Below are 12,678 nucleotides of genomic sequence, written 5' to 3'. Positions count from 1 at the left end.
TTGAGGGAGTGGGGCCCACCCATTTGCCATATGGCACAAAGACACTTCCCTTGTTCCTTTAACAACCCATATTTAGAGGGCCATTATCAAGAAGCATGTCTGGCTGTTCTGACAATTTGAATCCTTCCTTAGATGTTAACCCTTGCTGGAGCCAAGAATTAGAAGGGTCTTGGCATACAGCCTACTCCCCCACCCCCACCCCCCCACCCCCAAGTCATAACATTACATTTGCAAGGATTTAAAGAACGGTAGCTTTAAACCCCTGCAACATGAAAATTCCTCTTTAATGAAGTACTTCCTGTTTTCCAGCTACTGTGGCTCATCAAAGTAAAACATGAATGTGCTCTAAGTGGTACCTAATGCTTTTGAAAACATCCTCAGCCTGTTCTAGTGTGTACAGAAGAGTCCTTTTAAAATCCTGATTCTGCTCCCAAAATAATTCAGCTTGATTAGCTAATGTCTATAGCATCTGTATGGGGGAAAGGTCATAGCTCAGTGGCAGAGCATCTACTGTATTTTTTGCACCATAACACTCACTTTTTTCCTCCTAGAAAGTAAGGGGAAATGTCTGTGCATGTTATGGAGGGAATGCCTACGGGTGGCATGGCTACGGATTTTCCTCCTCTAAAAACTACATGCGTGTTATGGTCGGGTGCGTGTTATAGAGTGAAAAATACGGGTACTTTGCATGCAGAAGGTCCCAATCCTTGGTATCTCCAGATGGAGCTGGGAAAGACTTCTACCTCAAACCCCAGAGAGCCACTGTTAGTCACTGTAGAGTCGACCAAGCATCCCCAAACGTGGCCCTCCAGCTGTTTTGGGACTACAACTCCCATCATCCCTAGCTAACAGGACCAGTGGTCAGGGATGATGGGAATTGTAGTCCCAAAACAGCTGGAGGGCCGAGTTTGGGGGTGCCTGTTGTAGACAATACTGACTCGGTGGACTGGTGGTCTGGCTCAGTATAAGGCATATTCCTGTGTTTCTATCTGTACATTAATGGAAAGGACGCTCTACCCAACACTTTCTCTTCTAGAGGACTAAGATAAGGAATATTCAGATACACACACTGAAATACACAAGGAGGGTCACAATGGGAGGGGGCAGTGGATTAGCACTGCAGATGTGTGCAGCAGCTGCTCCCCCCCCCCCAACACAGCTCCCCTCACATGTTCATCATCACCCCACGCCATCTCTGCTCCCCATTAATCAAAGTTTGGAATAATTTTCACCCACACAACAGTGGGGAGATTGGTCAGCCTCAGTTCCAGCCAAGGGCATTGCTAAGCACTTACAGGATTTGAAGCACAAGAATCATGGCACAGATTTGCATAAAATTTGCATATGCTCACTTATCTGAACAGATGTTTCTGGACATATTAAGATGGCAGGTAGCTGCCCAGCTTCTCTATAAGCAAAGTAAATAAAAACAACAGTAAGGCTACACTCACAGCATACATCTAATGCACTATGGTACCACTTTAGCCAGTCGTGGTTTCCCCAAAGAATTATGGGAGCTGTCGTTTGTTAAGAGTGCTGAGAGTTGTTAGGAGACCACTATTCCCTTCCTAAAGTTCCCAAAGTTCCAGTGATTGCTTTAAATGTATGAGGTGAATGTGGCCTAGGTCTTTAAAAAGTGAGGGAAAGCGCAGGAGATCTGAGACCTGGCACCAAAGACACTAGGCTCACACACACACACACACACACACACGGGCTATTCAGTGTGAATGCTGCTGCAGTGGACTTGTAGGGAAGGAAAGTACGTGGCTGCCAATTCATGTTGGCTGTATAAAATGGTGGACCATGCGAGCCTGTCTTGGGCACTTGATTATGCTCCATGAGCAGATCTTGCAACATGTACTTTCTCCAAAAATTACAGCTAGGTCTGAGGAGGTCTAAGAGGAGAACCAGATGTTTCTGGGTTAGTTTCAGAGTTTAATTTTCCAAATGAGAGGTGCCAGGCCTCAGGCCTGTCTGGAAATCAAGGCCTTTGCTGTTCTGAAAGCCGTTACCCATAATTCCTGAGCAGGTGGTGCTGGTGACTGTGATTCTCAATGACAAGGGAAAGGCAACTCATGCTCCAAGGCACATTCTCATTACTTTACCTGTTACAGGGCTAAGCATTTGTATGGGAGAACAGTTTCCAAAGCTAAGCTCTGATGAGCTCTGCTGGATTTATTGCCACCTATTCTCTTTTTCCTTTATTTTGAGTTTGAGCAACCTCTCCGTCTCACAAGTGCTTGGATGGGACTAATATGTAGCGACAAGAGTTAAATACCCACACGAAAGCTGCATGGAATCATGCAGTACATAATGCTGCAAATGGCTTCAGGAGGCATAATTTACATTTGCCTCCATAGACTTTTTAAGATTGAAAGCAATCTGTTTCCACCATCGGAATAAAATGCTACTCTGATTCTTGTTTGGTGCCCTGTTAGCAACTAGACTTGCTAGAGGGTTTCTGCGAGGCTCTCTCCACAAAGCCCTGCAGCTAAGGACTCAGTGAAGCTTGCTAACATTTTGACTTGGTACGGCTGCAATTTTTTAAACCTTTTTTACCATCATAACAGGACTTGTATGGCACTGACTTAGGAAAGTGTGTCATTAAACATGTATAGGGTGCCATTGTCTCCTCTCTCCCTAAAAAGTCAATTATTCCCTGCACATTAATGGGCAGGGAAAGAGCTTTCATATAAAGAGCCCAAATATGATTGTCAGACAAGAGTGACTCCATACCTCTTAATTTGAAATTAAGCCATACCACATGACATACGTTTTTGAATTCATGTATTATTTACACCAGAGGTTTTCAACCTTTTTGGATCCTCAGCTCCCTTGACCAACTACCTTCTTTCTGCGGCACCCCTATGGGACTCAGGAGCCCAGTTGTGTCCCCCCTTGCCTGCAGAGCTGGCAGCCTCTCCCCTTTTTCAAACACCCTCCCTCTCCCCTCTCCTTGGGAGTCCAGGCAGTTGCTGCTGCTGTCCCTGGTCTCTGAGCTCCTCACCCCCACGCCAAATAGAGGTGCCTCCTCACACTGCCCCACAGAGGCCTGGGAAGCACCCCCTGGCCAGCTCCAGAGGGAGGGAAGGAAAGAGGGACAGAGGCTAGTGATCGCTGCAGCACCCCTGACCATCATTCAAGGCACCACAGGGTGTCACTGATTGAAAACCACTGGTTTACACTGGTTTACACCTACACATCTATAGCAAAAAAACTAAACACAAAACATATTTAAAAGTAATGAAAACTTGCTTCCAGTTGTATAGTTTTTCTCCTTCCAAATATCAGTTTAACGATTCATTATCCTAAACATTTCCCCCCTAAATTAAAAGAAAAAAGTATTCCAGCCAATAGACAAAAATGACTGTGCATTCAAGCTATATCCCCTGTTAGATCTTGTGTCACCTGCCCTGCCTCATCCAGCAGCTGCTGCAGCTTTTAATGAATGAATGTAGGGAAATGCTTATTACAGAGTTTGTTGCAACACATACACAAGCCATCCACCATTGCAAAAGTAAAATGATTAAGTGAAAAACAGATATTTATTATAGAAAGAGACTCGCTGTTGCTTGCTTGTTCACTCTCACTAGCAAGGTCACCAAAAAATACTAAACTAAACAAATGAACAGCTCCTCAGATTAGGAAATACTCCCTGTTTCTTATCTGGCCTTCAGGGAAACAGCTCAGTGTATGATTCTGATATGCTAATCCTACCACATAAGGTTGTTTCTGAAGCAGTTCTAACTCCTTCCCTATCTGCTATAGTAGTTGTTCTGGACAGGGCTCCTAGCAACAGATGGAGCAAGAGCTTTCCTACTAGGGCTGACTCTTAGGCAGCCCAATCTGTCACTTTTTTCTGCTTAGAGACACATGGGCAGGACCTCTTTGCCATAGCTGTACTTTTGGATTAGGATTAGCCGAGTAGTAGAGAGATCTGATCGCCCAGAAAACAGACAGTTGAAAGAAATGCCTCTATAAATATAAAATGTACACACTCCTGAGTATTTAGACGTGAGCAACAGTGAATGGAGAGGGGGGACTCTAGTTGTGTGTCTTTCTCTTACCATAACCAGAACCTTCACATCTCCAGTTTGGAGAAAGGGCACTCAAGCAGGATCATGAATCTGCCATTCCTTATTTTGCAAGCTGAACCATGGCAAATATCAAACTAGTTTGCCTGGGAGATTTGTGCTCCACTAGATTCACCTGACCAAGTATGAAGCTGCTGCCACTGAACGTCTGTGAAAATCAGCCCACCAGTACGAAATCTGCCCAAAGCGGAGTGACCCAAAATCATGCTTCAGAATGAAAAGCCCAGTCACAGAAATGGAGGTGTCCAGCTGCAGGTCCACCTCACTGCTGAAAGACCTTGTTATGTAGTGAAGTTTCACCCTGGGCCAGCAGGGGGATACTGTATATAGTTTTCACTCAGGTCTGTAGATAGTTTTCACTCAGGTCCACGTCAGTTATTTTAGGCGGGAAACGCTGGGCTGTTGTTGCTACAATGTTGACAGCCGGCTGCCTATAAAAGCAGGCCGGCTGAGCTGTTTGCAGTCAGTTCTATTCCAGCTTACAAAATAAAGAGCACTTGGAGAAATTGCTGTGTCGTCGCTGTGTCGTCTCCACCGGTCCTCTCACCACGCATGCTGCGATGGACTGTTTTCCTGGCTGCCTACCACTACCGGCTCATCCATCGCCCGGGGAAATCGATGGGCCATGCCGACGCCCTCAGCCGTTGCCCTCTTCCAGCATTTGTGGAAGACCCGGCTCCAGCTTCATCGCTCCTTCTGATTGAGGATCTTCCGGCAGCGCCTGTATCGGCTGCCACTGTGGCCTCCGCGTCTGCCCAGGATCGCACCATCAGCCGGGTGCTCAACTGGGTGTGGAGGGGGTGGCCACAAGGGCCTTTTGCATCGGAGTTCCAGCCCTTCGCAACCAGACAACATGAACTCTCAGCTCATCGCGGCTGTCTGCTGTGGGGAGACCGCGTCGTGATTCCCCAGGGACTCCGTCAGCGCGTCCTGGAGGCTCTGCACGTTGGCCACCCGGGAATTGTCAAAATGAAGGCGTTGGCTCGGTGTTACGTCTGGTGGCCTAATATGGACGATGCCATCACTGCCTGGGTGTCCGCCTGTCAAGTGTGCCAAGAGTCGAGGCCTGCACCACCGGCAGCTAAGGGACACACCTGGGAGACGCCAAAGACACCCTGGTCGAGGGTGCACATCGATCTGGCTGGCCCCTTTCACGGCCGGACCTTTATGGTAGTGGTGGACGCCTATTCCAAATGGCTGGAGGTCGCCCTGATGCCCTCCACCACTACCGAAGCCGTCATCCGGGTGCTGCGAGGCCTGTTTGCAACACATGGGTGTCCTGATGTCCTTGTCTCTGACAACGGACCGCAGTTCACGTCAGGCACGTTTGAGCGGTATCTTTTGGGACTGGGCATCCGCCATGCCCTAACGGCACCCTTTCATCCATCCAGCAACGGGCAAGCGGAAAGAATGGTGCGCTCGGCAAAAGAGGCACTGGCGCGCCTGGACCGGGGAGACTGGCATGAGCGGGTCGCCGAATACTTCTTCGTGCAACACATCACCCCTCATGCGGCCACAGGGCGGAGTCCTGCTGAACTGCTTATGGGCCGCCGCCTCAGGTCACCGCTCGACCAGCTACACCCGGACTTTGCCGTGGCTGAACCCCCAGGCTGTGCCAACGTGCCACGGTCATTTGTCCCAGGAAACCAGGTCTTTGCCCGGAACTATGTGGGGGACATTCCTTGGGTGCCAGCCACAGTAGTGGGAGTCACTGGACCTCGCTCGTACCAGGTGGCACTCGAAGACGGACGCTTGTGGCGATGGCACATAGACCAGCTTAGGCGCAGGGTTGGGGACTTGGACAATACCGTGGTGCCCCCAACTGCACTTGCGGCTCAAGAAGAGACACGTACAGATGGCGAGGCCCCACCTACACCTCCCTCGCAAACTGCCAGCGTGGAGCCGAACCAAGCCGCTTCAGAGGGTCTGCCAGACTTACCACAGACTCAGACCACTCCACTTGCGGAGGCTCCACCCACAGCAGCGGATCCAGGGGAGTTGGTTCCAACGCCACCTAGGGTCGCACCACAGCCTCAGCAAGAACTGTGTGGCCCTCCGGACTTGGCTACCAGTCTCCGGCGGTCTGGCAGAGTTTCCAAGCGCCCAACTTATTTAAAGGACTATGTTGTTGGACATGTATCACTGTTGGTCTCAGTATGGGAAATGTAACCGATATGCTTTTGTGCCTAATTGAACCATTACGCGTAGTGCTGTATATAAGGAAACCATTACGATTGTAACTAACACCTTATCTCGGTGGGGAGGGGTGTTATGTAGTGAAGTTTCACCCTGGGCCAGCAGGGGGATACTGTATATAGTTTTCACTCAGGTCTGTAGATAGTTTTCACTCAGGTCCACGTCAGTTATTTTAGGCGGGAAACGCTGGGCTGTTGTTGCTACAATGTTGACAGCCTATAAAAGCAGGCCGGCTGAGCTGTTTGCAGTCAGTTCTATTCCAGCTTACAAAATAAAGAGCACTTGGAGAAATCGCTGTGTCGTCTGCTATGTCAACCCACAACTTAATAGACCTGATGTTGCCCTCTGAGCACCTTTTATGGGGTAGATAAATATTAGTCAAGTCTGATGTGAAATTTAACCACATGCCGACAGTCTGTCAACAACTGTGGATGGAAAAGATGGCCTATATATGTACATATTTTAACTGAGAACACCCTAAGCGGAAAATATATGGAAAAATGTTTTGGCAGTGTCCTCCTATAATATGTCTCTATTTATTTTATTTTGCCTCGGCACTGAACAGCTTGACATTACTTATGCTTAATCATGCTGATGAGAGATAGAATCAAGTGTGCTGGGAGGATGGCATGCAAGCTGTTCCCAGCCTGGGTGTTGCAATAAACACAGAATACTGGCTCCAGCTCCACTCCCCTTTCCACTATACTTTTAGTGCATGCGGCAATTAAAACAGCATATTGCATGTGCCTCTTAATTACGGCAGAGGAGCCCCAGGCCTCTGTCTCTGCTACACAGAGTCTTTGCTGGATGGGTCTGCAATTATTTTTGGTCCCTTGTCAGTTCTCACTCTGCTACAGAGGAAAAGATGGATTTGCAGGAGTGTAAAAATCAGATGTGTTCATGCAAAAGAAACACTCAGTTGGGCAGGTTTATAAAGGCCCTTAGATCAGAGTGAACAACTATATATATTCAAAAATTATCAGTGAAATATGACTGAATCTAGACATTAAGGTGAGTGCTCCTCAAGCTGTTGTCCCTGTGCCATTTGTGTTCAGTTGCATGCTTGTGAATTATATCAGTGCACCATTCTGTAGTTTAGCCATCCAGCTGCTATCATGGCAGAATGATTATAGCATGCACACCACCCCAATCTCTGAATGGTGCAAGATTCCAGGGGTTCCAGCTGCTTATCTGGGGTTCAGTTTCCTCAGAATGAGGGACTGTGCGGACGGTGATGTCTTTATGATATATGGTTTATTTACACATATATACAGCTTAAGCCTACAAATGGGGGGGGGGGTTCACAACATTAACACCCAAAGAGGGTCTTGCTTCTCCCATAGCCACAGCCCTGGATTCCATTGGAAATCAAGCATGGTTCTGTTTCCCAGCTGCTCAGCCTGCAGCCTTGCAACTCCCAACTCTGCCCTTTTGTCTTTCTAACTCCCATCTGCACAGGGCCACTTCCTTGGTTACTTTAATGGCCCATATTTAGGCTATTACCTCACCAGGAAGCTAGCCTGGCTATTCCAGGAATTGAATCTATGCTGGATCCAGGAATTAGAAGGGGGCTCAGACACACTGTACATCTTACTCCTCCCTCAGCTCATAACAATATGTTCAGTACATGGATGCATCCTCCTTTGTTGACGCTCACAGCTGTATTCAAAGATAAAATCCCAGATGGAGTTTCAGGCAATATACCTTCCAAGGACATTTAAGAAATGTAAAGAATTGGTTGTGTTTCTTCAGTACATCTGTTGCCATCAAGACAGAGCTTGAGTGAAGAGCAGGTGAGAAGTCATTTCCATGACAGTGCTGTCTTGAGTACATAATAGAAGAGATGCCTTGTTAGATCAGCTCAAAGGTTTGTTTAGTCCAGGTTTTTCTTTCGCAGTGTCCAATTCCAAATGTGTGTGGGAAGCCCACAAGCAATATATGTTGCTGTTTTTCTTTTAATTCTTATCATTCTCTTATTTTTCTGTTTATATTATTGTTGTTAGCTGCTCTGAGGATCAGAGAAGAACTGACGGCAACAATAACATGAACCACATGACTAGGATACTGTTATATCCCACCTTTCCTCCATGGAGCTCAAGCAGTCATTCATTTCCCTGTGTTCTGTCTTCACAACAACCCTATAAAGTAGGATAGGCTGAAAGAGTGTGATTGACCCAGGTTTTCTGGCTAATTGAGGGTTTGAACTCTGGTATCCTAAGTCCTAGTCTGGTATAATAATAATAATAATAATAATAATAATAATAATAATAATAATTTATTATTTATAACCTGCCCATCTGGCTGGATTTCCCCAGCTACTCTGGGCGGCTTCCAACAAAATATTAAAATACAATTAAATATTAATTAAAAAAAGCTTCCCTAATCAGGGCTGTCTTCAGACGTCTTCTAAAAGTCTGGTAGTTGTTTTTCTCTTTGACATCTGGTGGGAGGGCGTTCCACAGGGTGGGTGCCACTAGGGTGAGAAGGCCCTTTGCCTGGTTCCCTGTAACTTGGCTTCTTGCAGTGAGGGAACCGCCAGAAGGCCCTCGGCGCTGGACCTCAGTGTCCGGGCTGAATGAGGGGGTGGAGACGCTCCTTCAGATATACTGGACTGAGGCCATTTAGGGCGTTAAAGGTCAGCACCAACACTTTGAATTGTGCTCGGAAACGTACTAACCACTCTACACCACGATGGCTAAAACAAAGGAGGAAATAACGTCCGCTTACACTGTGTTCTTACCTAGTGAAACACATTGAAGCTGTTTTGTTGCCAGAATAGCCAAAATAACTTGATTGAAATTGTGCTTTCCTTCCCCACTGTGCGTAAGGGGTCTGGGCTGATGCTAGCTAAACTGAAGGTAATTAATCACAACACTTCCTACAGGTGCAATCCCTCCATTGCCCTTTAGTCCTCTGTCAGGCAACTGCTTGCAGTAATTATTGGCTATGGTTGAACTGTCACAAATCATTTGGGTGCTGCATTGTTTCTGGCAGAAATGTGGGGGCTGTCTAGCTAATAAGCAATACAGATACTTCCCTTGTTATCTCTAACTCTTTTTAAACTGATCGATTCAGTGTATGTGTGATCATATACATCTGCTCGTGTACACACACATACAGTACAGTATGCTGTACAGTTTCAAAGGGAGTCAGACTGCATTGGTGTTAAAATGAAGCCTTTGATGTACCCCAGTGTTGACCTATGAAGTCATAGGCAAATGGATTTCTTGCTTGCTATTCACTGCTATGTCTGCCTTGCTTTAGGTAATGCCTTAGGAAAATGGTGTAACTCTAGCTATTGAGCATCTCCTTTGCTCAGTCATAACTGGATACGTAATACATGCTATATTCGAACAGTCCAGTAATTCATCAAGTCAAAATCCTAGCTGAGAGATCATTATCGCATTACAAATATTTTACCATCTTTTTCTTTCCTCCCTTCTCTTCCTCATGACAGCAGTGGCTTCCTGACCCCTCCTGGTTACACTACACTATGAATACATATGAAGAAGAAGAAGAAGAAGAAGAAGAAGAAGAAGAAGAAGAAGAAGAAGAAGAAGGGCTCTTTCTACCAATCAGGGCAATAGCCACTGCAGCAGCAGTACTGGAAAGTGACTGGATAAACTGGTCCATGCAAGGAAACATTTCAATGTTGTCACAACACCTCAGACTCATTCCTGTAGCATGAAGAAATTGATTGCAGGCAAAGTTGATACCAGCTCTGTGCCTTATACATGGCTCCTATGGATGGAGCTACTTACTGGTGTGGGAGTTAGGCTCTGAGGTCAGGTGCCTGGGCCAGATAGCTTATCTCCTCTGCTGAGAGGTACTTCAGCTAGTTTTCCTTTTACTGTCTCCTCATAGCAACTGGAAGTAATGTAATCTTAATGTAGCTAAGGGGTAAAAGAATATGGTCATTTTCAAAACATAGAAATGCACTTCTTCTCCACCACATGAATTTATGCATCCCATACAGAAAATGCAAAATTTACATGCATGTGACGTGTCAGTTGAGGCCCACAAAGTAAGAATTAAAGAGAACAAACCACATCGTGGAATGCTAAATGTGCAGTTCATAACCTAAACCCATCCTGGAGCAGATACAAATACTAAGCAGCCGAAAGGGCATTCAGAAATAGAACAATACTCAATCACATCAGAAACAATGGTATCTTGTATGGAGAGAGGGCCTGAGAAAACTAGCAGGTATGATTCCAAGGGGAAGTAGATGCTCCTCCAGTTTCAATCATAGTATATTAGATTTCCTATACTGTATAACATTTGAAGCATATAAGCATTTAAATCCTTGCTTTCCTAATTATACTGTGTTTTGTTAATTTGTCACCCCTTTGCTTTTCTAAGCTAGTTTTATGGAGCTGCCCTGGAAACTGGTCATAACTAAACATTTCCCCCCAATTACAGTTTCTCAAAGCAATGTAGAAAATCAGAGCATGGGAAAGTAAAACCGGAATAAATTACGTTTTCACCTTTGTGAATGGAGTAACATGCTGTTGTTCATTCTGTGATCAGGTTTTTTTTTAAAAAAAGTGTCAGTGGTTTGTTTGTAAAACAGCTCCCTATGAACCACATTGAAACCGTTAGCTGTTTAGAAAAAAAGAGAGTATTGCGTTGTTATTCTCCTTCCCTGTAGACAATGGAGATCTTGAATGCATGTGAAATATTTCACTGCAACCTAAGTACTAGATCTACTGTGTCAGTTCTGTATCCCCTCCAGCTTCCTAGTATCTAAATGCCAGCAATGGAAAAAAAGAAACTGGTGTCCACAAGAGTCAGATCTGACAGGCTGCCTTTCTGTAACTCGTTCCTGGCCTACAGCCACACTTCCATTGGCTCAGGTCTTCTGATTCAATATCATATAAGCTAAGCAGAATCGGCCTGAGCACTGTTATGAGTTTAGACTGTTTACATTACTGTCAATGGGCAACCAGCCAGGGAGTTTAACAAAAGAACAGTAATGTTCCTTGAAGGCTGGAAAGGTTTCTCCAGCTTTTGGGGAGGTGATACTCTTTAGCTAGGGGGAGGGGGCAAAGAAACAGTTTGGAACCACAGTTTCCATTATAATTTAGAGATGGGGGTGGGGTGGGGGGACAGAGAGATAAATATTTTAGTTGGACTTAGCTACAGGGAGTTTAGATCAGTACTATGTCAGAGTCAGTCTTACCATTAAGCAGGGTTAGACAGCTCCCCTCCGGTGGCAGGATTTGGGGAACTATTAAGCAGCAAGTTGCCAATTGTTCATCCATCTGTTGTTACATTTTTGCCACAATCACAGGTTCCATTTTTGGCTGTTCTTTAGTACTTGGTATTAAAATTGTATTCAGAGTGTTTGGCTTTTGTGCACATTTGATTTGGGTTTCTGGACAAGATGGCTTTCTTTCTGTCTGAGTTTAAATTACAGCATTCCTAAGTGAACATTCGGGTAGAAACTAGCTAAACAAAGCGTTCGCATTCCCAAACTATTGTAATTTTGCATGATAAAAAGTGTGATGTTACTCAGCTGTCATGGAAAAAGGGAGACATATTCTCTCAAGGAAGAACTTCTGTTGCATGGAAATTGCGATTACCCAACAGAAATATACAAAATGGTGGGGGAAATGCCCTCCCCCCTCTGCCAGTTAATGGGCTCATTGTGACCATTTGTGCAGCTTGAAGTGTGGTTGCAAAGACATCACAGCCACCTTGTGGCTAATGCTATGACACCACAGAGACAAGCAATACAACTTGGCAGCCACACCCAAACTTCTCACCAAAACAGTAATTAAAATGACTGGCTACTCAAGAAACTTTTAAATAACGTCTTCAAGAGATGCCTGAAAGCCCAAAATAAGGATGCCATTTCTGTTTCCCAGCCTAGTCAGGACAGGACTCTGGTCAGAAATCCAGCACCCCACTCAGGAGAATGACCATGAAACCCCCAAATAAGGCCACACTAGCTTACCACATTTTGAAGTAATTGATATAATACATATTACTATCTAAAAAGAGAGAGGTGGGCATTACCATCTGAAGGAAATGGTGGCATAAGCTCAGAGTCTGAAATGATCTAACTGCTCTACTGCCTCAGCCTATGGGTTATTGTTGCTGTTTGCAGGTTGACTTATTTTTTATTTATATATTTTACAAATGCAGCATAGGGGTAACTGTGTTTGGCAAAAAAAAAATCCCAATCAAAATAAAAATCTGAGGTTTAAAAGGTTTAAAAGTGGTTTTAAACATACAAGAAATTGTGTATTTTGAACTGGCTATTGAAGACCATCTTGGCAGCCTTCTGAGGGCTCAACCCCTCTGCCTTCCTTAGAGTCATAGGAGCCAGCGCCTAGGGGCCGAGGTCCCTTTGGCTTCCCCAGTAAAATACTTGAGATGGCTG

General features: G+C 45.4%; 1 long non-coding RNA gene across 2 annotated transcripts in view; it reads left to right on the top strand.

Annotated features, from left to right (window-relative positions):
- LOC307224230 overlaps window positions 1-12,437 on the top strand; it is a 35,481-nt gene extending 23,044 nt beyond the window's left edge. For both annotated transcript variants that reach the window (XR_013842452.1, XR_013842453.1), the window contains exon 3: window positions 9,751-12,437. This is a non-coding gene — a long non-coding RNA (uncharacterized lncRNA). The remainder of the gene's footprint in view (window positions 1-9,750) is intronic.
- Window positions 12,438-12,678: the final 241 nt, after the last annotated feature.

Source organism: Podarcis cretensis, assembly GCF_951804945.1.
Source record: "Podarcis cretensis genome assembly, chromosome: 1".
Lineage (NCBI taxonomy): Eukaryota > Metazoa > Chordata > Lepidosauria > Squamata > Lacertidae > Podarcis > Podarcis cretensis.
Note: the sequence above shows the minus strand (reverse complement) of the source record. Positions and strands in the feature narration are given on the sequence as shown.